The sequence below is a fragment of the Sinocyclocheilus anshuiensis genome, unplaced genomic scaffold (genome assembly GCF_001515605.1).
Source record: "Sinocyclocheilus anshuiensis isolate Anshui unplaced genomic scaffold, SAMN03320099.WGS_v1.1 scaffold1576, whole genome shotgun sequence".
Classification (NCBI taxonomy): Eukaryota; Metazoa; Chordata; class Actinopteri; order Cypriniformes; family Cyprinidae; genus Sinocyclocheilus; species Sinocyclocheilus anshuiensis.
The window spans coordinates 774,569-800,188 of NW_015557202.1; the positions used below are offsets into that span (position 1 = coordinate 774,569).

The 25,620-nt window shown below is 37.0% G+C and overlaps 1 protein-coding gene across 1 annotated transcript in view; it reads right to left on the reverse strand.

Moving 5' to 3' along the window:
* LOC107678918 (tenascin-R-like) overlaps nt 1-24,829 on the reverse strand; it is a 158,601-nt gene extending 133,772 nt beyond the window's left edge. Inside the window, exon 1 of the mRNA XM_016474320.1 lies at nt 24,491-24,829. The gene's annotated coding sequence lies outside the window, so the exon portion shown is untranslated. The remainder of the gene's footprint in view (nt 1-24,490) is intronic.
* Between the last annotated feature and the right edge of the window lie 791 nt (nt 24,830-25,620).

The window sequence follows — 25,620 nt, forward strand, 5'->3', positions numbered from 1 at the left end:
TCCTCTCAAGAGATTGCATAATGCTGAATTTTCATGAACTGCAATGTTTTTGGTTTTATGTCAGTGTTTTATGATACATTATATACAGTATTATATTTGTTTTAACTGTATAAATTTGCAGTTTAAATAATATTCATGAAAAATGTAATGAAATTAAAACAATTATAAATCATTATTCAGCAAAAAAAGAATAGAATAAATAAAAGCACAAGTTGTTGGAAAGTATGTATAAGGTGTCAATTATAAGTACTGTGTTAAAGCTTATAATAGCACCAATTGAATCAACGCAAACAACATTTCTGAGGAAAAATACTGATTATAAGTAAGCTTATACTTATTCTAAGTTAGATCCACTATTGTATGCTGTTGCCGTATGGCAACATATCATAAAGTACCTTAAAATAATATTTTTTTTACAGCACTTCAAGTTAAGCCATTCTTAGAAAAGAAAAAGATTCAAATATTTTTTTCTATAGGTCTATCATAATGCGTGCGGTGAATTCACCGCATTGATCATAAGCTGTCTGATTCGGAAGTAACTGAGTTAGCATTACTTCACGCATTGCTACATTATTGACATGGACTCCACAAGTTATGTAACTGACTCAAGAACAAGTTCAGATGGGAACTTCATCCCCAAGAAGGATATCAAGAGATCAAGCATCCCCGTCACAGCTGCTTTGTTTCACTCTCTCGAACGTCTTCACAAGCTAAGTTCCTTTTAGTGCTCTCAGGTTTGGCAACATGCGTGTTGCTAAGGTTATCTGTCTTGCTTAGGCTCATTTAGTTGTTTTCAATTCCATGCTTGTGTTGTGCTAGTTTATGTGACCTATTGGCAATGTGCGGTACTTATCTGTTGTCACTGGCAACACGCTTGTCTCTGCATATGCTGCGCTTAAAGGGGGGTCTAATGCTATTTCATGCATTCTGAATTGTTTACACTGTTAAGAGTTGGATTCTTTATGCGCGCGTGTGCACTTAGCGACCCGAGCGAGAGCGAGCCGCTCTACGCGTTTCATTCATGGTTAACTTACTGAAGTCATCGGCAGCGCTGCAGTTACTTGCTCGAGAAGACTGTCTCTAAAGATGTGTGTTTTTGGATGTGAGGGAAAAAATAACCTTATTCAGTGTTATGTGAACAGTGGATGTAATTAGTTTTTTCCGGGGCAGCAACGGAGTTTCACGAGTGCGTTTGTTGTTCCCGTCACTTCGGTGACGAATGTTTTATAACCAGGTACATTCTGACACTGGATTTGTACATCATTTGATACTGAAAGACAGAGCAGTCCCAGCGATAAAAGATCCCGGTCATGACTAGGAACTGCTGTAAAACTGCATCATGTCTGTTTGTTGCCAATCGGCCCGTAAGTGCTCGCGACTCTTCAGCTCCGCCCACGGCTCGCCTCCAGGAGCGCGGCTGTTTTCGGAGAGAATCGTAAGCTGTAGTCCCCTTTAACATAGTCAAGTCGCCTTTATTTTATAGCACTACAGCACAGATTTAAGCAGCAGAAAATAACGACCAAGGTGCAAACGTAATCAATTCTGCTGCGATGCAGCTCCAAGAGAAAATGGTAAATGGTCGTTGTTCAGTTGAAGTCGTCTGCATCCGAAAACCTAGGCTGCTGACATGCTGCCTATCAGCCAATGACTTCGCAGGCAGCATTTGTTCATGAAGGTAACTCATGAAACTGATATCGGACATGCTTCTGAGGCAGCTTAACGTTCAATGATCAATAACAAAATAGAAAGAGCTTTGGTGATAATTAAGCGAATATTTAATTACTTAATAATACTGATTTCTCGCTAGAAATAACGTCCGACGCCATCTTTATTTTGCTCAACCATCACGGGATAGGACACACAGGATTGTGGGTATCAAGGCAGCGAAGGATGCATCTATTCTGCCTTTAAATATCGACCAGATGAAGGTAAATCAGGAGGCAGGAAGTGAAGCTAACATTGGATTCGACGTAGAAAAGTAATCAAAAAGTAATCAGTTACATTACTTTAATAAAGTAATTGAAAAAGTTACACTACTATTACATTTCAAATAGGGTAACATGTAATCTGTAACCTATTACATTTCCAAAGTAACCTTCCCAACACTGGGTACCAGACACGCTTGTTCTGTCTAGTCGTATTGGAAGCATGCTTGTTCTTAAGCTCTCGGTTGTTATTGGGAATATGCTTGTTCTTAAGTTATAGCTGTATTGTTGGAACATGCTTGTTCCAGAGCAATCCGGTCATTATTATCGCTGCTCTCATCCATGATAGGCTGCATGGATGCGCAGGGAATTCTTGCCCAGAACAGAACCATACCGCCAATCCAAACTGTATGCTAATTGTCAATCATCTTTGACGATAGTGGTCCTGACAGAAATAGTGTCAGCTGTTATCACAGTCAAAAAACTGGTCAACAAAACTAATTCTGGTAGATCTACAATTACCCCATTAGTCAAGCTTATCATTCTGACTGAATATTCTTTTAGATTTTTTTTAAGGGGATTTATTTTTCGCTGGCAGGGTTGTGTGCAACAGACTGCCTTTGGAATAGCAAACAAGTTAGCATGCAGTTCAAATTTGTTTTGTGAATAGATTTAAAGTGAATTCAGATTCAAATATATTTTTATACTGGAACTGTAATTTTTAAGACAAACTTTGACTGTTGGCTTGACAAAGCCTTGTTTGAAAGTGTTCAAACAAGTTTAAAAAGCCTTTGAAGTTTGATAGATAGCTAATGGTATTGGAAAAGTGCAAATGAAACTAGTCAGGTAATGTTTGCCAAAACAAAATTTGATCGCATTTCTAGTGTGTTTGTAGTTGGCTTCGATTATAGAGAGATAGAGAGATAGGTTCGTACATACATGCTGTACATACATAGTGGAGTGTAACCAATTCAGTTCACATTCCAACTACTGAATTGAAAGGGAGCCAGTTCTGCAGTTGTGCATTTTGCACAACCCTCTTCCCTGGTAAAGGATTCTAGCAGTGAGTGCCTTGGTTTGAATTCAGATTTGGGCTAGGACATTCACTCAGGGAAGGAACAATGGGTCCTGCTACAATAATGTGATATAGTGATGCTGGACTGTGTATATTTATTCCCCAAGCCTCTTTGTCATCGCCGGATGCTGCTGACCTTGTGTACAAATCTGTATCAGTGAGCACAGTCTTTATTTGCTTGAGAGAAAAGTGTGCTCACTGGTCACCTTTGTAACCTTGCTCCAAATGAACTCTGTCCTTTCCTGGACAGAACTTTCTTTTAACTCTTTCACACTTTAAAATGAGTGTATCTGAGTTATGCGTACAGTTAAAACTGTTCAAAAATGATATAGTGTAAGTAACACTGTATGTGAATAACTCACCAGACAGATCTATTGATAAACTGTTAGATCTCATGCTAGCTAGGTCAGCAAGGAATCTTGAGGTTGTACTTGATGACCAGCTCAGTTTCACACAACACATCTCAGCAAACTATTGACTTAAACAGACCATAAGCTGCATACACACAGAAAATCCGAGTCTACCTAGAAAACACTGACTGCCTGTACATATGGCAGAGGCTAAAGCAGTGTTAGACCCTCCAGCAAAGCAGATTTTGGATGTCTCTCTTTTCTAACACACCAGATTTAACACATCAGCTCATTAGCAATGTGTTTCATGACCTGAATTGGGTGCGTCAGACTAGTGAGACTTCTAAAACGTGAAAAAAATAGTTGGCCCAAATAAAATGAGCACTATAAAACTGAGCATGCGTCATCTGTCAGCTGAACGAGCATGCAGTTGTTAAGTGATTATTTTAATATAGCTGTCACCCAATTACCTGCTATGTCACCTAATTAATATTCATGAACCATGCTGACGAGCTATGAAATGTGTCCTCTACTTTTCAGTCATTCCTATGATCCCTGACAGCTCGGTTTTCCACCATTCAGAATTTTCAAAATTTAGAAGGATGGATGGATGGATAGATAGATGATAGATGGAATGTATTACCTGTGTTGCATTTATTTGAACTGTAAACTCATCTTCCTGTCATTCCAATTCAACTTCCTGTGGGGCGTGGCCAATTCAAAATCCAATTTGCAAACTGAAAGGGAGCCACATCTTCAATTCAGAATTTTGCACAACCCTGGTTCCCTCCTAACCTGATGTAAAGCCACTTCTCTGCCAACAACACTGCAGCCAAGAATACAACTTCTCCAAATGATGGTCAGGTGCTGTCTGTTGCTGAGATTAGCAGACATTGCAAAAAGTCACCCTATGAAAATGTATAGGCCCAGATGGAATCCCTGGCAGGGTGCTGAGAGAATACTTTAGTAAGCTGTTTGATGTCCTCTCAGATATCTTCAACACCCGCAAACACTGGCTGCTGTGCTTACATTTCAAAACTACAATCATCTTTGTACCAAAGAAATCAATGTTAACATCCCTTAATGACGACTGTTATGAAGTGTTTTAAACGACTGGTCATGACCCACATTAAGGCCTCCATCCCTCCCACATAGTTTGCTTACAGGCAGAACCGTTCTGCAGTGCATACCATAACAGCCGCCTCCCACTTGGTTATTTCCCAACTGCACAATAATTATATCATGTTAGAAAACTCGTTGACATCAGTTCAGCATTCAATGCTATCATACCACTGACACTATTGGCAAACTCTCTGTACGAAGAAAAAGCACCAACCATGAGAGTTTACAAAGTACCTGTGAAAGACATAGAAAAATAGACAAAAGAGATGAGCTTCAGCTTGAGATGGAGATGAGAGCAATGCAATTGTTTTGAAATTCACATATGTGTATATATACGTAGAAAAAAAACATTCCACATTCCAATATTCCACATTCTACACACAAGGTTCTTCTCCAAATTTAAATGTATGAATGTATGCATAAGGCTTATGAGTGTTGCCACTGATATTTCAGATTGTCCCATTGTGTTCCTATATACTAGAGTGGTGAATACTTAATGCAACAAATGGAGTTTATAGAGTTAAAGTTTATTATTACCTATTAAACGGAGTATTCAGATGGCTTACTACAGTGCTGTTTTCAGCAAATGTGCAGAGAGAATACATAATCATGCATTTTTAAGGGGGCTGACAGCTTAATAGCAGATTTTAGGGAAGATGAGATAACAGAAGACAGAAGCTTGTCTAAATAGGGTCTAGCAAATGCTTTGTCCTTACAATGGCAAAGACAGAATAATACAGGAAATTATGATCCGCACTCACGAGAACAATCTTCTTTTTTCTTTTATTTTACATTCATTACTGATGGGAAAAGGCACAAACGTTTCGGCTCAAAGCCTTCCTCAGTGTGTAAAGCAATTCAATCCCTCCACCCACTTTTCAAATCACTAATTATATTGACGTCATCATTCATTAGCCAATGTTCAATTACCACAATCATTAAATCATTTCCACTTAAATCCTGGACAATTTACATATATATATCCAACACAACACGTCACATCCACTAGTACACCTCACAATATACCCGTGACTAAAACAATAGTTGTTTAGGATCACATATTTATCACCATTATACAAACTTATAGTTTATCCTATCAATCATCAATATCTACTCCACCAATTAACTTTAAATTGTATAACAATGGAAAATTCAATAATTAAGAACATCAGAAATACATCGTCATAAACTATCATTGTTTTTCACACTGTAAATACTCAATTTATCATATAAAATATTAAAAATGAATTCGCTCAACCATAGTTCATTAAAGAAAGACAGAAAGATCTAATTCCTCATTCATACCATTTGGGTTCAGTGATTTAAGTTTATGAATCCAAAATGCTTCTCGTTTCAATAGTTCTTTATTTATATTACCTCCTCTACGTGACCCAAAAACTTCCTCTATTCCTATACATTCCAATTGCTTGATGTCATGTCCCAATTCGTTAAAATGTCTCGCTACTGGAGAGGTTATGTCTTGTCGTCGTATACTAGATTTATGTTCATTAATTCTTCATTTCAACTGACGCAAAGATTTTCCTATATATATTTTGACAGGGACATTTTAACATATAGATCACATTACGAGTTGAACAGGTAATACAAGATGTGATTTTAAAACATTTCCGTGTTACTGGACATATAAACTCTTTACACTTGACCAAATTCCTGCAAGCGGCACAGTTTCTACACGGGAAACAGCCTTGTATATAAGCAGACTTTTTCCTCCTTACTACATCAGTGTTTACCATCATATCTGATACATTTCGTTATCTTTTAAAAGTGAATGATGGACGATATTGAAATTTCTCACTTAGAGATTCATCAGATGATAATATGTACCAATGTTTATGAATAATTGATTTTATTATATTACTATGCTCATTGTATGTCAAGGAACAATTTACTGAAAATGTTCTTTGTTTTTTAATGGGCTTATCTATTTTCAAAAGATCATGTCTATTCAATTTATTAACCTTATCTAATGCATTATTTAACCAGCTTTGTGGCGCATAATTTGGTGCTATTGGAGTGCCCATTGCTGTACCTTGTACCTGCAAATAGAAATCTCGCTCAAATAAAAAAATAGTTATTGGTTAAAACTAATGTTGTAAGGTCCACTATATATTGTGATGGTACTCTGCTGTCATCATCTTTACAGTAAAATTTTAGTGCATCCAAGCCTACTTCATGAGGTATATTAGTGTAAAGTGGATAAAGCTTCTCTTTGTACTCTTGTTCAATTCCTTTTCTTGTACAATTCATCACTAGGTACTTGTAATAATTTTTCTACAAGTCTACAGAAAGTATTCACTGAATGATTATGAACTACTGGTGTGAAAGTACTTTTCGGTTTAAATTGTTGTACATATGGAGTTACATAAGACAGAATAATAGACATGAGCACCCAGATCTATGGATTTATGGTGAAAGCAGGTCATCTTGACAGCAATATCACTGTTACATACAGCTTCTTCATCACCTCTAGTTTCTCTCTCTCTATATATATATATATATATATATATACACTGTATATACATACATACATACATACACACACACACACGTCTGGTTTGCTATCCTTGTGGGGACTCTCCATACACGCACATGCACGCACACACACCTCTCAGGAGTTTTATTTCCAGAACTATCTAGGCTATCAATCCTCCCATAAGATGATTAAACAATGTTGCTGCTTCTTAATTTGCATATATTTTTGTACACTAATTATTACGTCTGTCATTCCATTAAAAATGTTAAGCAAATTAAGTAGATGATATGCCAATTAAAACATCAAATTAATCACATATATCAATATTTAAAAGAAAACAAGGCTTTAACAAATATTTCAGAGAATAATAAGTAATATATATGTTGTAGTGTTCTGTGACATTGCATGTTTCAAGGTGTTGCTTTAAGTTAAAGTATGATTAATTATGCTTTGACTTTTTATACACACCAGTTGTACTGAGCCTTTGACGCAGAAGTAATATGACATGATCAGAATGTGACAGCAGATTGCACGGTTGAATTACAAGAGCAGCTTTGAGGGATTTGGACTTGTTAAACCCCACTTTGCTCTTAAACTTGAGTGTGCATTTCTATAGTTTAACCTCAGTCTGACTGACATGATTATAGGCTCTGTTTAATAACAGCACAAGTTTCTGTTCCATCTGTTTGATTTTGAACAAACTGATTGGCATTCAACGCACTAAAGAAAGAAGCTGACTCTCTCTTACTCTACTGTACAGACCAATGCAGTTTAATATGCATGGAAGAAAAGCCTTTAGAAAGGTCAGGTAAACTTATGCAGGGAAAATATGAATAGAAAGGAATCTTTAACTGCTTTATAATTGAGTGGGCTTTAAAGACTTGAGTGCATTACATTAATTGGGCAGTTCTCAGAGACCACAAACACAGACTGTGAAAAATGAAAAAGAGAAGGAAAGCCAATAATATAGCAAACACACCAGCAACTGTTGCCTTTTAGTTTATGAAGGCTTTGTAATTAATCAGTGTTCACGAGGGTGAGGATAATATTTATGCAGCCAAAATGTCACAGTTACTGTACTTTGAGGCACTGAATTTAATTCAACTGAGATTTATCCAGGACGCTCGCGCAGTATAAATACAAATCTAGCCCTGGGCGACTTCAAAATTGTGTTAATAAAATGTGAAATATGGCTGTGATATTTCCTCCTGATTTTGACAGGGAGGTATTTTTCTTTGGCAAAGATTGGCTTTATGGGGTTTATGGAGTGAATTCAAAAACTCCGTCATAACTCAGGACTCATTACTTCGCTAATGAACGCAAGCATTTTGAACTGTTGTATGCGTGTAGGAATTGAAGTGAAATGTCAGCATTTCTCAGGGCTCCAGACTAAAATAATAATAATAAAAAATACGGAGCTACAGTATATGGCTCCTAAAATGAAACATTTTGGAGCCAAAAGACTATTTAAGTTGATAAATTACATAACTCAATAAAGATCAAAATTCAGAAAAACTCATTAAGTGCATTTTTCTACTTTAGCTTTTTAATGAAGGGACATTTTAGGATAGAATATGAAAAATTTAAGTTTTGTTTATATTTTATCAATCTATAAATTATATATATTATGTTTTTTTTTTCTTTTTCTGGTTAGTATAGTAGTTTAGTGTGTGTATTCTTTTGGAAAACACCAAATTTGATGATGTCACTCCCATGATCCATGATCCAACTATGAAAAACAATAGCTGATAATTATTTGTAAAATATTTAAATGGGGTTTTAGAAATGATTACCAATATCTTCAGTTACAACGTTGTTTTATGAACAATTACTCTAAATAAAGTTGTGTGCACATTACAATAACTGCATAATTCAGAACGGACCTAACCGAAAAATTACACAGTTGTGAGCCCAGTAACGGCTGACTGATTTACGGACTATGATTTAAACCACTATCTCATGAGTGACTTAAGTTGTGCTTTCCAAATTGTTTTGACTAACTCATCAAAAACTGATTCATAAGAGTCATTCATTCTCGAATTGGACAGCATGGCTCATGGTGTGTTTGTTCATTTCAAAATGGACCTAACCGAAAAATGACTCGGGGTTCAGTGAGGGAGTCAGTTGTGAACTCATTAATGGCTCTGAATGATTCACTGACTGAGTCTGATTCAAACCACTATCATTTGAGTGACTTCAGTGGTGTTTCACAAATCTTTTGACAGAATCCATATATAGAACCAGTTCTATATATAAAACACAAGCATTCCTTTTCGCCACCTAGCGAGATGGCATTTGATGAATCATTATATGAATAGACACAACGTTTTCCAAACTATGTACATTTTCAATTATTTTCACAAATGTGTATGTTTGTTGCATTTGGAAACAGTTTAATCGCAGTCTGGAGCCCTGTTTCTTTTTGCCTTGCTGTTTCACCTGCTTTCACTCTCGCACAAAAGGTGATATTCAAGCTGTGCAGTCAGTAAGAAATATCATTCATTAGACAGCAAGGTAAATTAACTCCCACCTCCATCCAAACTGCATTTACACACAGATACAATGTTATTTTTTTTTTTCTGAGGAGCTCTATTCAGGACAGGCTATAAATGGCTATATACGGACACCTATTTGTTTCATGTCAAAGACTGGAGTACTGTGATCTGAAGAGGTACACTAAGGCATATTTTCCCAGCCATAACTACCTCGAGAGAATTTCTGTACATACATAAGAGAGTGCAGGAATTTATGAGCATTGCTTTGCAACAATTGGCCAAAAAATTGTGTACCTATACAAATAGTTGTATACTTCATATGCTCTCTGTCTTGATAAATATGCTTTATGATGCACGTTGAGTTATTCTTTTTCCAGCAAAAACGCTGAAATTACAAGTAGCTTATTCCTAATTGTTTTTCATGAGCACACCGAGTATGCTTTCAGACCGTAGGTTTATATGGACAGCTGCAAAACTGTAAAGCGAAGCAGTCGGATAGAAGCTGTTTTTTAAGGAGAAAATCGCTGCGTGCTTTTTCTTCAACCTCCCACACAATTAACAAAGTGATTTTCACAGCTCTCTATACAATTAATCATTCACCACAGTTCCTTGAACACAAACGCACCTCCAACCCCCACAGAGCCGAGCCGCAGAGGGTTGGATCCGAGGCCAGTCTGAGGCCTGTTTCACGCCGTGCAACAGCATACAGGCTAATGTTGTGCTTCAACACTGAGAGCATTTCTGATGTTTACTGAACTAATGATGGACATATATTATTAAATTGTTATCAAAAGCCAATGAAAATTATTAAGGTACTAGAATGGACTGCACAGAATGGAAACCAATGTAGCAATAAACTGCCTAAATCCATTTTTTTTACTTAATTATATTGTTATATGAAGTTATATTCAATATATCTTATGTTACATTGTTTATTTTTCCTTTTCAACGTCATGATTATATTTGTAGTAATTTATTTGATTAATTTTAGATATTTTTGTCACTTTTTATGGTGTATTTTGACACAAAAAAAAACATGCCAACACAGCGCTTTCAAATTGAAATAGCTTAAATCATTTAGATTCAGTCAGATTCACTGAATAGAAAGTATGTGTGTGAATGTCACGGTCTATGGCATTCTTGTAGCTCAATGAGAAAGCTGCTAGCAACACTAATGTTGTGGGTTTGATTCTCAGAGAATACACTCTTTGGATAAAAGCTTCTACCAAAAATGTAAAAGTGAAATGCAGTTTAATCCAGTTTTTCATTTTGCTTCCTGAAAGCCTACATTTCAAATATATACAGTATGTTGAAATATAGGTTTATACTGCATTTTCACCATATTTTCTTCTGAGTTCACCAAGTTACATGAACGTGAACAGTGTGAATATTGTAACCTGTTAATGTAAGCTCTAAAATAAGATTGATAACACATGGTTTTGTTTGTGCATCCATCACAATACATCTTTGCTTCATCCACACAGGGCAAATCTGTCACAAGAGGTCAGCATGATGTCACAACATATATGGATTTTATCAGTGTGTAGGAACAGCAGTGAGGCACACAGCAACCCAGTTATGAGTTAATAAAAGGTAGAAGGCTGAGATGAAAGTGACTCCCAGCACCTGTAAAAAAGCCAGACAAAATGGGCAAGAGTGTCTCAGAGGAGACGTTTGCATTCCAGCAGGATGGCAGGTTCAAATGCAGGTACAGAAGCAGTGCTGCTGGCCCTAACGTGCCCTTCAGAGCTCTCCAAGCTTACAGAGATGAGAGGAGAACTCTCTGGCCAAGACCCGCATCCCAAGCAGACTATCTACCGGCCATGTGGGGGAGCTTAGGAAGATAGATGGATTTGGAAGGAGTTCAGAGGGATTTGATGGCTGTCGCTGAGGTAGCTGTGCCACTTGGCCTGTAACATTGTTGACATCTCCATGACGGTGCAAAAGTTTCAGCTGCTTGGCAGGTGCAGGACGCCAGCGAGAAGGGATGTGGTGGAGAGAGAGAGAGAGAAGTATCGAGATTCGGCTTCCTCTGCCAATAGCACCGAGCACTTTTCCTCTGGGATCTAGTGTTTTATTACTCCCTAAATGGCTACTGACTGCTCTGTATTTGAAGCGTGACAAGAGTGTTTGCTTAAAACGTGTGACTGGAGAAGCAATTGTCCTATGCCTGTCGATACCAAAAAGAGTCCTGAATAATTAGTAACGCTGAGATCCACAGAAATAAAAGGATGAGAAACCAGCATGAAAAGCAGAGCATAAACAAAGTTCCCTGTTCTTCTGCAGAGTCCTGTTGGTAGAGAATTACTGCAACCCTATGATCATCATGAAAAGAATAGAAAGGAAAAAGGAGAAGAAAAGAACAGAAAAGAAAGGCAAGGAAGAAGAGAAGAGAACGATAAAGAACAGTGCAGTACAGAAAAGAAAGGAAAAGTACAACTGAGCTGAAAAGACAGAAAAGGGGCAGGGCGGGGTGTTCTTAAACTAGTTTGCTCGTCTTTCTGATTTAAGGTTGACCCCCAGCCTGAGCGGTTGCAAAGTACCTAAAGAACAAAAGAACGGAATGGAAAAAGAGTGAGCAGAAAAGAAAGGACAGGAAAACCCAACTGCGAGAGAAAAAAAAAAAAAGTTAAGCTTTAAAAGGTTTACGCTACTTACCCAGACTGACCAATTGAAAAGTACCCATTACCCATAAAATGAGCAAAAAGCATTACCAGTGTTACAAAGTTAGGCGATCAGGAAAGGGCAGTAAACGAGCTTAGACTGGTTTGAGGTTTCAGATGATAAATAAAAAGCAAAGCGAAGAAATATATGAAATTCAAGAAATAAAACTGATGGTGAGGAACGAGGAGAACACAGGAGAATCTTAAACAGTCTTTATTGACATCTAGGAAGATACACGTAGGACACGGGATCGACGTTCAAGACAGCACGCAGGACTCAGGAAACAAAGGGCTTAAATACACATCGAAACTAATCAAGGAAAGCACGAGACACACCTGGAACCAAATTAACACAATCAACATGGGTAAACTGGGACATGGAACACGTGGGGAACAAAACACAAGACACAGGACTGACACCCATAGACAGCAATGTAATTACCACGATCAAGGTCCAGAAACGTAGCAAGGAGATCAAAATGGCACCAGGGTGACGCGGAGGAGACAAATTGTTGAATAAAGTCATTATTTTTGTTTTCTTTGCATACAAAAAGTATTCTCGTAGCTTCGTAAAATTACAGTTGAACCCCTGATGTCACATGGATTATTTTACCGATCTCCTTGTTACGTTTCTGGACCTTAATTGTGGTAATTACATTGCTGTCTATGGGAGGGTCAGAGAGCTCTCCTAATTCATCAAAAATATCTTAATTTGTGTTCCGAAGATGAACGGAGGTCTTACGGGTTTAGAACGACATGAGGGTGAGTAATTAATTACAGAATTTTCATTTTTGGGTGAACTAACCCTTTAAATTGAACTATAATTTGTTTCCACAGATTCAAATTGGCTATCCAGTGATAATAAACCAGCACAGAAGCATTAAAGGAAGAAGATGGCAGAGTGTCACAACATGGCCGTCTACACCCATGCTAATGTATTGATGGCCTCTGTCACTCTCAGTGTAAAGCCAAATAGTCAATAAGCAGGACTGAACACAGTTCCTACTCCACACACATGTTGGCTAAAACCCACAGCTGAAGCCATTTAACTGAAAGCGGGAACCTTTTGTTACCCCAGCGAAGCAACATTTGCCCTGTTCATACGTCAGCTTTGATGAAATGCCACAGACCTGGGCTCATGTGCACAGGTGGGCTGCTTTTGCTAGTGGGTACACAGATTCTAAACACTGTTCCTCAGTCAGCAGGGAGTGGGATTGGGCACTAATTTACGGCAGTTGCCCGGGAGCCCTGGAATATCACCAGCTGGACTTTTGGCAGTTTATTGAGAGGTTACATGATCTGGCAACTCAGTGGACTGATTCATAGTCCGCTTCTGTCACCACTGAATTCATAAAATGCCTCCTTGGGGGCAAAGATGACCCTGTTTTTTATGAAAAACAGCACACAAACTCGTAATGCATGTCCTTATCTTTAGCACAATGCCATCGTTTAGGGTGCAGCAGACCTGAGAGCCCCTGTCTATTTCCAACACCCTTCATATAAGCCTGACACCCGTTTCCTTGGCAACCGCATTGACGGTACAGGGGCTGTGGGGGTCGTGAAGTTCTGAAACATCTGAGACAGAAGAAATGGGAACTACTTATGCAGGTCCTGACACTACTGGCTGGCTTTGTCTAAAAATACTGCTCCTCACCTAATAAACAATAGAACACATGAATAACTTCTTATTTTAACTCAGAGGCAAAACTGAATGTTCACAGAATGCAAAGAAGCTGTGCCTTCACTGTCTGCTCTGAGGATTGGACTGGTAGAACAGTAAAGCTGATTTTTTTCTTTTTAGGAAACCTAGTGTTCTTTATTTTAAATACTGTAGTTATACAATATGCACTTTTTTCAAAATACATTATGCATGTTTTTGTGCTTTTAGATACAGAGTTCAGTTGTTTTGTCCCAGATCTGGACACGGACAATAAAAGGTCAAAGCATTTTTTGTGCATTTTGTTTGGTCAGTTCTGTCTCACTCCAGTGCACAAAGTCAATACACATTGAGGTCAAGTGAATATCGAGCGTAACTCATGGAAATGTCATTTTGTTTCTGTATTTGGGATTTCAGCATATAAATCATTTGCGCAAAACAAATATGCCACCAGAGCAAAGCGATGTCCTATGAAGAGAGCTTCACCTCACAAGAAGATATGTCAGAGGGTCAGATTTATATTTTGCCTCTGACAAAATGTCTTTGATATTGCACCTGTACTGAGTGAAGTGAATACTTCAAACAAATCAGTGAATATTCTTAAAAAAAAAAAAAAAAAAAAATCTCCTTTTATGTTCAGGAATAATGTCATATGGTTTTGGTACACTGTAAGGGTGAGTAATAATTTATTAAAAAAAATATTAAACATGAAACATTTTAATAAAATAACTATTAAAAAAATATTACAGTAATTCTGCAAAACTGAATCACATAATATTCCCAGTGTCCAAGAACAGTTGAAAAAATAAAACAAAAATCAGTTCTCCTCAATCATGTTGCCAAGTTTCTTCCTAACACAAAAGGATATATATAATATATATATATATATATATATATATATATTATATATTAACATATTTTATTTTTCATTTCTGCAGTCATAATAAATGGGGATCGCTGAGGTTAAAAATAAATAAATAAATAAATAAATTTATTAATTAATACAAATATCATAAAAGCAGTCCATACCTTTTGAAGCTTTATGTTAGCTTTATGTGATGAAAATTTTGTCATTATTTACTGAGCTATTAACCAGATAATTTAGTTAATAAGTACAGTCAGATCAGCCTGAACAGATCAGTCAGATCAGTTTTGCAAACCAGATTCAACTTTTGAACTGAATAATTCAAAAGATCTGACTCAGAAGATTTATTCATTCATTTATGACTACAAAGAATGAGGCTAATTATCCCATTAACTATCAAAAAAAAAAAAAAAGAGGATATAGGATACATAAAAAAATGGATATTCTTTACAAATTCACCTTGTATGTTCCACGGTAATATGGTTTTGGAACAGCGTATAGCGTGAGTAATAATTCATTTTTGGGTGAACGCTACCTTGAAATGAAAACGAAAGTGCCTATTCAAGACAGCCTGACTAGAACAAAGACCTGTTGCCAATTCTAGTGTCCTTTCCTTCGTAACAGCTCTTCCACTGTACCACACACACACACTGCCAGCCCAGAAAAGCCTCATTGTACTCTCTTGCTGGGCTGGTGGGTTAATGTAATGTGAAATGTGAAGTCAGACTGCGCAGACCGTGGCTATATTGTATAAACACTAATCAGTCTGGAGATGTTTTCTCCAAGGCTGTGTGTTCCATAGGCCAGCACACATTAACACCGCTTAAAAACATGCACAACCCATTTCGGCTTCATGACAGTTGGGAGGAGACGTGTCTTGCTTGTCTATGAGATAAAAACCTGAAAGAAAAAAAAAACAACCTGTGAATAGTAGGATGACACTTGTGATGTGCACAGGAAAAAAAAATCACATTATACTTTTAGATATTGGAAGTATTGGGCTGAATTAATAACCCACTGTGTGCTGGTTGAATTCTTGAGCAATTTTACCAGAAACTCTGCATAGTACTACATTTATTTTTATTTTATTTTAGAGAATTTTTCCCAGAATCTAGCATGAAGAAAAAAAATCTATTCATGTTGTCCAAACCAGTATGATTTTCTTTCTTCAGTGGATGGCAAGATGAGAGGTTAAACAGAATGTTTTTTCATACAATGAATGTGAATGGTGACCGAATCCAAAAATGCAAAAAGGCACCATAAATTTTATTGATAGATTGATTGTTATATTGCTACCTTTGTGTGAGTAAAATATTGAAACATGACATTATTTACATTATCTGTCACAATATATTCAAATACAGCATTCCAACATGCTTCTCGGCAGTGATGTTAAATGTGGTTCTCTTAATAAACAGTCACGACATGCCAAATTTGATATGCACATAATCAATATATATATATATATTTTTTTTTTTTTTACTTCACAGCCCCATGGTTACCATTCACTTTCATTGTATGGAAAAAGCAACATAAATATCCAACTCCTTTTGTAGCCTACAAAAGAAAGTCAAACAGGTTTGGAACAACAAGAGGGTGAATAAATGATGACAGAATATTCATATTGGGCTGAACTATCATTTTAAAGACTGTCCTAAAAGTCTCTTTGAAATGCCTAGAGGCATCTCCAAACAGCTCTTTCTATGACGAACACAATGTTGACCAAAGGAATTTACATCAAATGACAACATAGCCCTGCTGCGTCGTATTTGAATGTAAATCTCTGAGTCTGCTCGCAATTCTTCCCCGACTCGGCAGGCAGAATCTATTTAAATATTACACTCGTCAGCAATTGTGTGGGCTTTTGTTTAAAGATCAAGTCTCCCAGACGATCACTTGAATGCACTTGTCCATTCAAATAAGACACAGGCTGATATAATTCCGCATGCATTCAGCTGACAAATCAAGACTTTTAATCAAGTCTTGAATTAGAATCTAAATCAAGAATTAGTTAGCCTGAAATGTCCATGAAAGAGGCAATGAAATGATAGCTAGACCGCTTAGTGAAGATACAAAGGATCCAAAAATGCTTCAATTTTCTCTTTTAACTACAAAGCAGGAAGGATGGCAATTGGCAAAGAAAACTTTATGTGGGAGTGTTCATCCATCTGCCTGCACAGATGGGGAGAACTAGCGAGTGAAAGACCAACACGAGCCAGCCACACAACTCCAAACAGTAGGTCAGAGAAAATATCCACATAACAGATCTGCTGATTCCTGCTACAACAGAAGGGCTGTGTGTGATATATATACATTTTTCAACAAACCACCTCTTTTCAATCTTTATCTATTGACAAATGGACAGGAAAGACCATTGCACAAAATATCAATGTGTCTGACTTTTATTGCACTTCTCAAATCACAGTCATTTGATTGGCCTATTGCTTCAGGGAGAACAGGAAGCTGGAGCGGATGGAGGATGATGGGTGTTTGGGAGCTGGGCTGTCTCTCTGTGGGAAATCAATGATATTTGTTTAATTATTGGATGAACGTAATCAGTTTCACTGCTGTAATTACTAGCACTGCCTTGAAGTCATTATAAAATCATTTGTTTTATGCCATCTCGGGCTGAAATAATGAATACAAGCAATTTTGGAGAGAAATGTTTCTGAATAAAAGAAGATAAATATTGAAGTTTTGTTTCTCTCGCTCTACCATGGCGAACTGTGCTTTGCATGGCTGATGTACCCTGTGTCCTTTAGCGATATAGATTTGACACCTTGTCGATGATTTCTTGTGACAGCAGTCATTGGCCATGTCGCCAGAATCCCACTGAAGTGTCGGAATACTAAGAATAATTGAAAATGACATTGTATCAGAAAGATTAATATTACATGTAGGTTCACATCTGTATCACTGAGGGTGTGCATTTAGAGAGCTACAAATAAAATGTGAGCACGAGCTGGCACATTTCCATTCCTAACATTTAGCAAAGGAAATTTGTGAGCAGATAACATATTAAGTTAATTATACAATTCTAACTAATTGAAGACAGATGGAATCTTCACAGGAGCAAATAATTGTTTTACTACTTAATCACATGTCAATTAACAAACGCAAGATCTGCAGCAAACCTGATTGGCTGAAATAAATGTGACCTCACCCACACTGGAAATCAAATATTGCTCCGACTAAAGAGTAATGCATTAAAAAAAAAAAACATAAAAAAAAATGTGTCCATACTTTTGCTAGTTTTGGCAGATGACAGTTCCTGCAAGACATTCTAGCATTCTGTTAATCGGTATCTTTAGGGTGAGATACACAAACTGGCAATTTAAAAAAGAGAAAACATGATTTTTTTTTTCTCTTTTTCTTGAGCTCATATGTCTGCAACAGATCAGATCAAAGCGTGAACTTTTAATCACAGTTTCAGTGCTGAAACAAACATGGACACTGGTCTTTAAACAAGCAAGTTTTAGCTGTTTAGAAGACCAATATATAATATAATATATAACTAATACATTTTAATCAAACTAATTGCATAATATTTAATTAATTTAATTAATCACAAATAATCACATAAAGGGGCATAAAAGGTACTGTGTGCAATGCAAATGCATTGCATAAATATGCAAATCCAAAGGAGGTGCCAAAATCATATTGATTTGAGAACTGGAGGATATATATTTCTATATTTGTCATGTTTTAATTTGCTAATTTGACGCATTTCATTTCATTTGTTTTAAAAAATAATTAATCACCTTAAATTAGTATGTTAAATTATAATATAAACTCACAATAATGAATTCCAATTCAGCTTTATCAACAAAACAAATTAAACCTGTCTTATTTGTCTTTGTCCTCAGTATTGATTAACATATTCGGCTGTTGACTGCCTGCTGTCTTCTCACTTCCTGTCCTCTTTTAGATGCTTCTCCTTTAAGAATACACACACACAGTAGATCAACGCACTTGACTGTTCCTGATAGGACCAAAGAAATACCTGGCTCTTATCTGTGTGTTTGTAATTCACTCCTGATTTATTCATTTCTTCCATTTCCTCCAGAGCTTTACAGAGCAATCAATCGCCCTGTTAGTTGGCCCTGATCGAATGCGAGCTGATAAGTCAAATGTTCTTTGTCACTGAGCACTATATAACAGTGTTTTTTTAAGCCCTATATTGATTGCTGATTTTCTTTGGCTCAGCAAAGCCTTTCAATATGCCAGTAGTTGGAAATTTGTCTAGAATTGTCAGGCTACATGTCAGGTATACCTGATATAAGACCAATAAAACCAAAGTGCTGACTTGTTGCATTTTCACTATTATAGGTGCTGTAAGCAATTTTTATTTATTGTTTCTTTCTTGACTACCAAGCATAAAATGTTCCAACTACATACCTGACAGATATAACTGCCATAGGTGTCCCGAGGAATCATACCTGTGACAGGCATTTAAAAAAAAAAAAAAAACTATTTTAGCCAATCAGAAATGCTCTCTGCAAGTTAATCATTTTGCGCTTTCAGATTTTTAACGTAACGTCTGCGGAGTAACGTAAATTTGGGGTGGGGGTACTTGTTTTCTGAACAACGGTGGAAGAAGTGAGTGCTTAAAACATATCTGAATACATTCATAATGTGAAAATTCTGTTTGGTGCTACTTAGTGATGTGGAAATGACACACTGCACCTTTAAATAATGTTGATGAATCTGTTTTTCACTCACATTATTTCTTTCACACTCTGAAGCAGTTCAATCCGATTAACTCACTATTCAGATTAGCCAAATAAACATTAATCCCATTAATTTAGAGCATCACACTGCAGTACAGTCATTGTCTGATGTGCTGAAACTATCATCAAGTCATGAGCACATTTTCAAATCAAAGCAAGAGCTCACCGTCTCCCCCTTCTGACTGCATTGCAGTCTGGGAATCATCTGCAGGAGGATTAGGACATACAGTGGGTACGGAAAGTATTCAGACCCCCTTAAATTTTTCACTCTTTGTTATATTGCAGCCATTTGCTAAAATCATTTAAGTTAATTTTTTTTCCTCATTAATGTACACACAGCACCCCATATTGACAGAAAAACACAGAATCGTTGACATTTTTGCAGTCTGAATACTTTCCGTACCCACTGTATATGTAGGCAGAAAAAGGTGGCAGGAGAGGCAATAACATAGGTGCATGAGCAGTGGGCAAGGGTTCAAGTAATTTTCTTTCTCTATTACTTGATCTCAATGTACCTTGTATTATTTAAAGCTAGTGGCTTTCAGAAGGTGAACACCAAAACAGCTCAGAGGCGGCGAAGCATTTATCAAACAGATTGAACCCTTGACAGAACAGACCACGGCTTCATGTTTGAGGGGGTGAACAAGAAGTGCCTCTTTTGTATGGTAGAATTTTCTTTAGCACAGCAGTTTTTGTCGACTAACGTGTCCTTGGCTTATGCTGAACATGGAGGGTTGGTAATTAAATTGAGAACAATAGTGCTCAAAAGGGTAATTTCAAAAGCAGGAGCGCATTAAAAACGCACACAAACTGCAATAACATAGCGTTATGGTAAGCGGATCCATCAGCTAAGCTGTATTTAAGTCAATGACAAAAAAGAATAGTCACTTGAAAGCCATTTAATGGCAGTTGAACAGCGAGCGAGCGCAAAGAGAGCAGCCGCCTCAACCTGCTTTAATTTTGGACAGTGATCCTCGGGTGGTCCAATATATGCAGCCTGATTTCTTTTTAAACACTCGTGTTCTTCCGCAGAGTGCATGCAAATGGAGCCCTGGCTTAATTACCATTTAGCAGTCTAATAGCAAGAGTAGAGGAAACTTCTGCAGCACAGTCACTGCTGGGCATTGTGCAAAGGCAAAGCCCCTGGACTGAAATATTATGTAAATTATTAATTTCCTCATAGACTAACACAGTTGTGCTGTTTGGTTACCCACAGGTGTGCCGCTACATGTTAATTAATCTCACTGAGAGGGGAAAGTATCAGAAAAATCTAATTTTATTATGCAATCATGATTAACACAAGATATTGCTGCTCATGTGCGTTTATATAAAATTTTTAGGTGACTCATGTTTTTTTACTTACAAAAAACACAATTTTACTGCAAAAGTACACTGTAAAAAAGATTTTTTTAAGTTGTAAATAAAATTATTTGAGTATATTATACAAGAAAATACTATGAGCTTTTCTACAAAATTTACAATTTAATTCAGTGTGTTACTTGTCATTTCTTTGTAATTGTTACATTTACTTTTTAAGTTAAGTTTTTAAGTGAAAATTGTTTCTACACCTTTTTTTTCTTGGTGTAGTTGAATAAAATATAGATTTTCATCATAAAATCTTTTTCCCATTTTTCTTGAAATATTACTTTACAATACAATTACATGCATGTTACTTCAGATTTGTAATCTTTTTGCTTTGTTCTGCAATGTAGACCAATGGTTGGTCTGCTTGGTTAATTTCACTTTCACATGGCAACATTTCAAAACAAAACAAAATGTGTTAATAAACGTCACATCAAGCAAATTTTCCCCTCATTGGTCAGAATATTCGACACATGGCAACATTTCTGAATTTTAAGGTGGATAGACAACAGCTCTGCAGACCAATAATAGTCACAGAAAGAAAGCCATGATTTGTCATTACATTGTTGCGTTACATAATCTTAAAAGGATGGTTCACTCAAAAATTAATTTGGTGAATATTTACTCATGGCGTTCCAACCCTGTATGACTTACTTTCTTCTGTGGAACACAAAAGAAAATATTTTGAGAAATGTTTTAACTGCTTTTGCCCATATAATGAAAGTCATTGGGGTTCAAAATGACATCGGATCTCACTGACTTCCATTGTATGGAGAAAAAAACAAAACATTAAGACATTTAAAAAAAAAAATCTTGTGTGGAAGCATCATTTGAATTTGCATTTCATTCTCAGTACCTTTGTTCTTGCAGTGAGTGTGCCGTTTGCCATTTTAGCCAAAGCAAACATTTTAAAGTTGAATGTTTATCCACATTATTGATTCACATTTCCATAAATTTGACTGTTGATTGAGAGAGAGCCTTCTGATGGCTGCATGTTTAATATATAGCCCTGCATGCTAGTGGGAGCAGAGTATTCTCAGACTCAGGGAAAGCTTTGAAATCATGCCTAAGACTAATGAAAGAGGAGCAGGAGGAAGGAAGGAATGAGCCACAGAGAGGTGTGATCTACCTACGGAGAAATTAACATGTACCCCTGGGCTCTCATCTTACACTGTGTGGGGAGGCATGCGGTATCATTCGTTCACATGGCAGCGCGGTGAAGAAAAGGTCTCGTAGCTGAGGTGTTAAGATTTATACTCCAGCTATAAATCTGCAGAAAGGATCCCCCACACCAGATTTTTAATATCATGCTGATACCACACTCTCTGCCCATGGACAATATGTTCAACTGACTTTGACAAATCCAACACTTAAGAAATACGACAATATCCCTCACAGTGCAGCTCTGCAGGGAGGAGGAATGGATGCACAACAGCAAGTGTGAGAATATTTCTCTGAAAAAGGTGCCACAGGATGTAGTGGAAGAAATAAACAGCCAGTTTATCCACCGGATGGATGGTGACATCATGATCTGCCCATAACAGCATCCCCTACTTTTTGGATGGAAAGTTTGCCCACTGCACAGAATAATTGCTCACTCTGGGGTACAGTGAGGCTGGCTTTAAAAAAAGTAATCTATGTAAATTCTTAAAACAAACTGCATCTAGATTTGAAGGAAATTGATGCTATAAGTCATACTTCAAAGTAATTGAGCTGAACCAAAATCTACATATACAGTTTTGCATTTATATTGTTAAACAGCACAAAATAACAGTATGTACAGTACACTCTTAAAAATATTTCCATTTTTTTTTATATTTTATTAATATTTTAAATCTATCTATCTATCTATCTATCTATCTATCTATATATACAAACTGTTTTCTAATTTGTATATTAAATACATATTAATTAGGGATGCACCGATATGAACATTTTGGCCGATACCGATAATTCTTTATTTTTGAAAGCCGATAACCGATATGTTGGCCGATAAATCTATATCCAAATTTTTATATACTTTTTGAGAGCCTGATTACAAAAAAGGTCTCATCATTAAAAGCCACATCTCAAACACTTCAACATAAGCAGCCTAGTTTGAACGGTGTACGTTTTAAAAATAATTTTACTCTCCCATTACCAAATTTAGTCATAAAAAAGTCTTACAAATAAATAAAATAATGCATAAATAATGCAAACAAGTCACTGGACATCATTACATGTGTAAAGAATCAAAATGAATGCGCCATAGATCAATAAAACGGAATAGCCTCTGCACGGACAATAATTAAATGATTTTAATTACTAAACCATATTGTTGATGAAAATAATAAGAGAAAAATACAAGTGGTTGTTATCATTAATAATGTATCAATGATTTTGAAAAAGTAACAAATTAATACCACTGTTTTAAATAGCACCCGTTTGAGCAGCGCGTGCTGAAGCTGAAGAGCTGAATGAAGACGGTAAACTGAAGCGTTTTGCTGGCAGCTTATTTAACTCAAGGAAATGCATCCTGAGATTAATATTAATACAACATAAACATAATATTACAACTTATATATGTACAAAATGACGCAGTTATTGCGTGCTATAGTCAGAATGTGTGATCCTGTTGTGGATGCGCTCTTCCCATAACAACGCGCTGAAACACAGCAACTAAACCCAAAGAATTCACAACGTTTTATTATAATAATGTTCTCATTAGAATGTTATATACACGACATTCCCAATCATAGTTATTAATGTTGTGCACTGCTGTTTGAGCTGCGTGCGCTGAGCTAAAGATGATCACCGGTAAACTGAAGCGCTCTTTTAACTTAACCAAACGCATTCTATATGAGATAAATCAGATATACATCAAATAAACACAATATTACAACGTACAATTGCACAAAAGGCTGCAAACGAACAGCGCGCATCTGAAGTGTCTCTGAAGGAAATAATGCATTATTTATCGGCTTTAAGATATCGGCCAAATTTTCTTATCGGGCCGATACCGATAACAGAAAAAATTAGCATTTATCGGCCGATACCGATATGGTGGCCGATATATCGTGCATCCCTAATATTAATACATATTGTACATCCTCTATGTACAGTAATATAGACCACAATATATAATACATAAAATTAATACATTAAAAAAAATAATTCATATTTTTACATATTCTTATACTTTATATATTATGATCTATATTACTGTACATGCGGTTACTTATACAGTATATAGTTCCACATATTTTTGAATGCATCAAATAGAAGATTTATTATACTCTTTAACTATATTCTATATCATTATCTAAATGACAAATACTGAAAGTAAAATTCTGCAATCATAATTTGCGTCAAAAGAGCATATGAAACCAACTTCTTTAAAACCATCCATGCAATGTTTTTACTCACTGTACTTGCACTTGTGAATCATTCAAAACAACATGAATGCATAAAACTGATCCTACTTCTGGAGTACTGTTTTAACGAAATCTACTAAATGCATATTCAAATGCATGCAAATAATGTAATCGAAGAAGAATACAGCTTTGGTTACACCAGACCAGGTCTGCTCCCTGATGTGACTTTAGTAACGTGACATTCGGTCTGAAGCTCAGAATGATAATGTTTTGATTGATGCACAACACACAAACCAATTCATTACCTGAGTCCACTCCCATTCCCCAGTCAGACCCCTCCAGTACAGCACAGCTGCTATGAGAAGAGAACACTTAATAAACACAAGACACTCAACTTACCTAGTTTTGGAAGCCGGTGTTGTAATTGCCTTTAGATCTTCACCTTATCTGCTTCTCCCTGGTCCTTGAGCAGCTTTCTCCCTCTCACAATGTTTCTGGCAAAGGTCTATTGATCGGTCAAGCTGTGTTTTCAGTAGTCTATTGCTGCCACCGGTTAGATTGGAGCTCTTTTCTGGCTGCCTGTCGCGGCTGCAATGAGAAGGCTGAGCAACGTGTGCACCTTGCTCTCGCTCTAACTCGGTCTCTCTCTGTATCCGTCTTTCGCACCCTCCTCTCTCACGCACATGCACACTATCACTGTGTCTCCCTCCCTCGCCCAGCGACACCCCCCTTCTCGTTCTCTTTCCTTCTTCTACCCTCCCTATGCCTCTCTACCCCCTGTCTGGTTCTCTCTCTCTCTCTTCCATTGTATTGATCGGCCAGTGCTGGCGCTCTCCTCCTGCAGCCTCTAGAGGGTGTTCCAATAGTCGACAGTAGCCAGTCCAGAACTAATCCCACTAGCTTCAGTTCAGTTTAGCTCTGAAAGAGAAAGCTGGAGAGAGAGGAGAGCGAGAGCGAGAGCGAGAGAGAGACAGACAAAAGGATGAGATGTGGATTCTCTTACACACTATATAAAAAGCCTGTTAAATTTACAGTAAAAGCTGGCAGCTTTTGTTGGCACAATTTCACTGTGAAAATACAGTGACAACATTTCAGGCGTTACAGGAGGCATTTTGGTGCCTGTTTTGGTGTAGTGGAGTGTAGTGTATTTACTGTTATACTGTATAAAAAACAAAAACAAACACACACACTGTCACGATGCACACACACACGAGGAACGAGGAGACGCTGGAGAACAGGAGGCAGCCTGTTTTGGTGTAGTGGAGTGTAGTGTATTTACTGTTATACTGTATAAAAAACAAAAAACAAAAACCACACTGTCACGATGCACACACACACGAGGAACGAGGAGACGCTGGAGAATACTTTACCAAGACTTTATTTACAGGAACCAAGGGAGACGAACCCAGGAAGACGTTTAACATCGGACAGAGAACTTGGGACTGGGAACACTTTTTATACACACAGGAGGAGGGGATGACGAGACACACCTGGGAGCAATGAAACATCAAGGGAAACACCTGGGACAA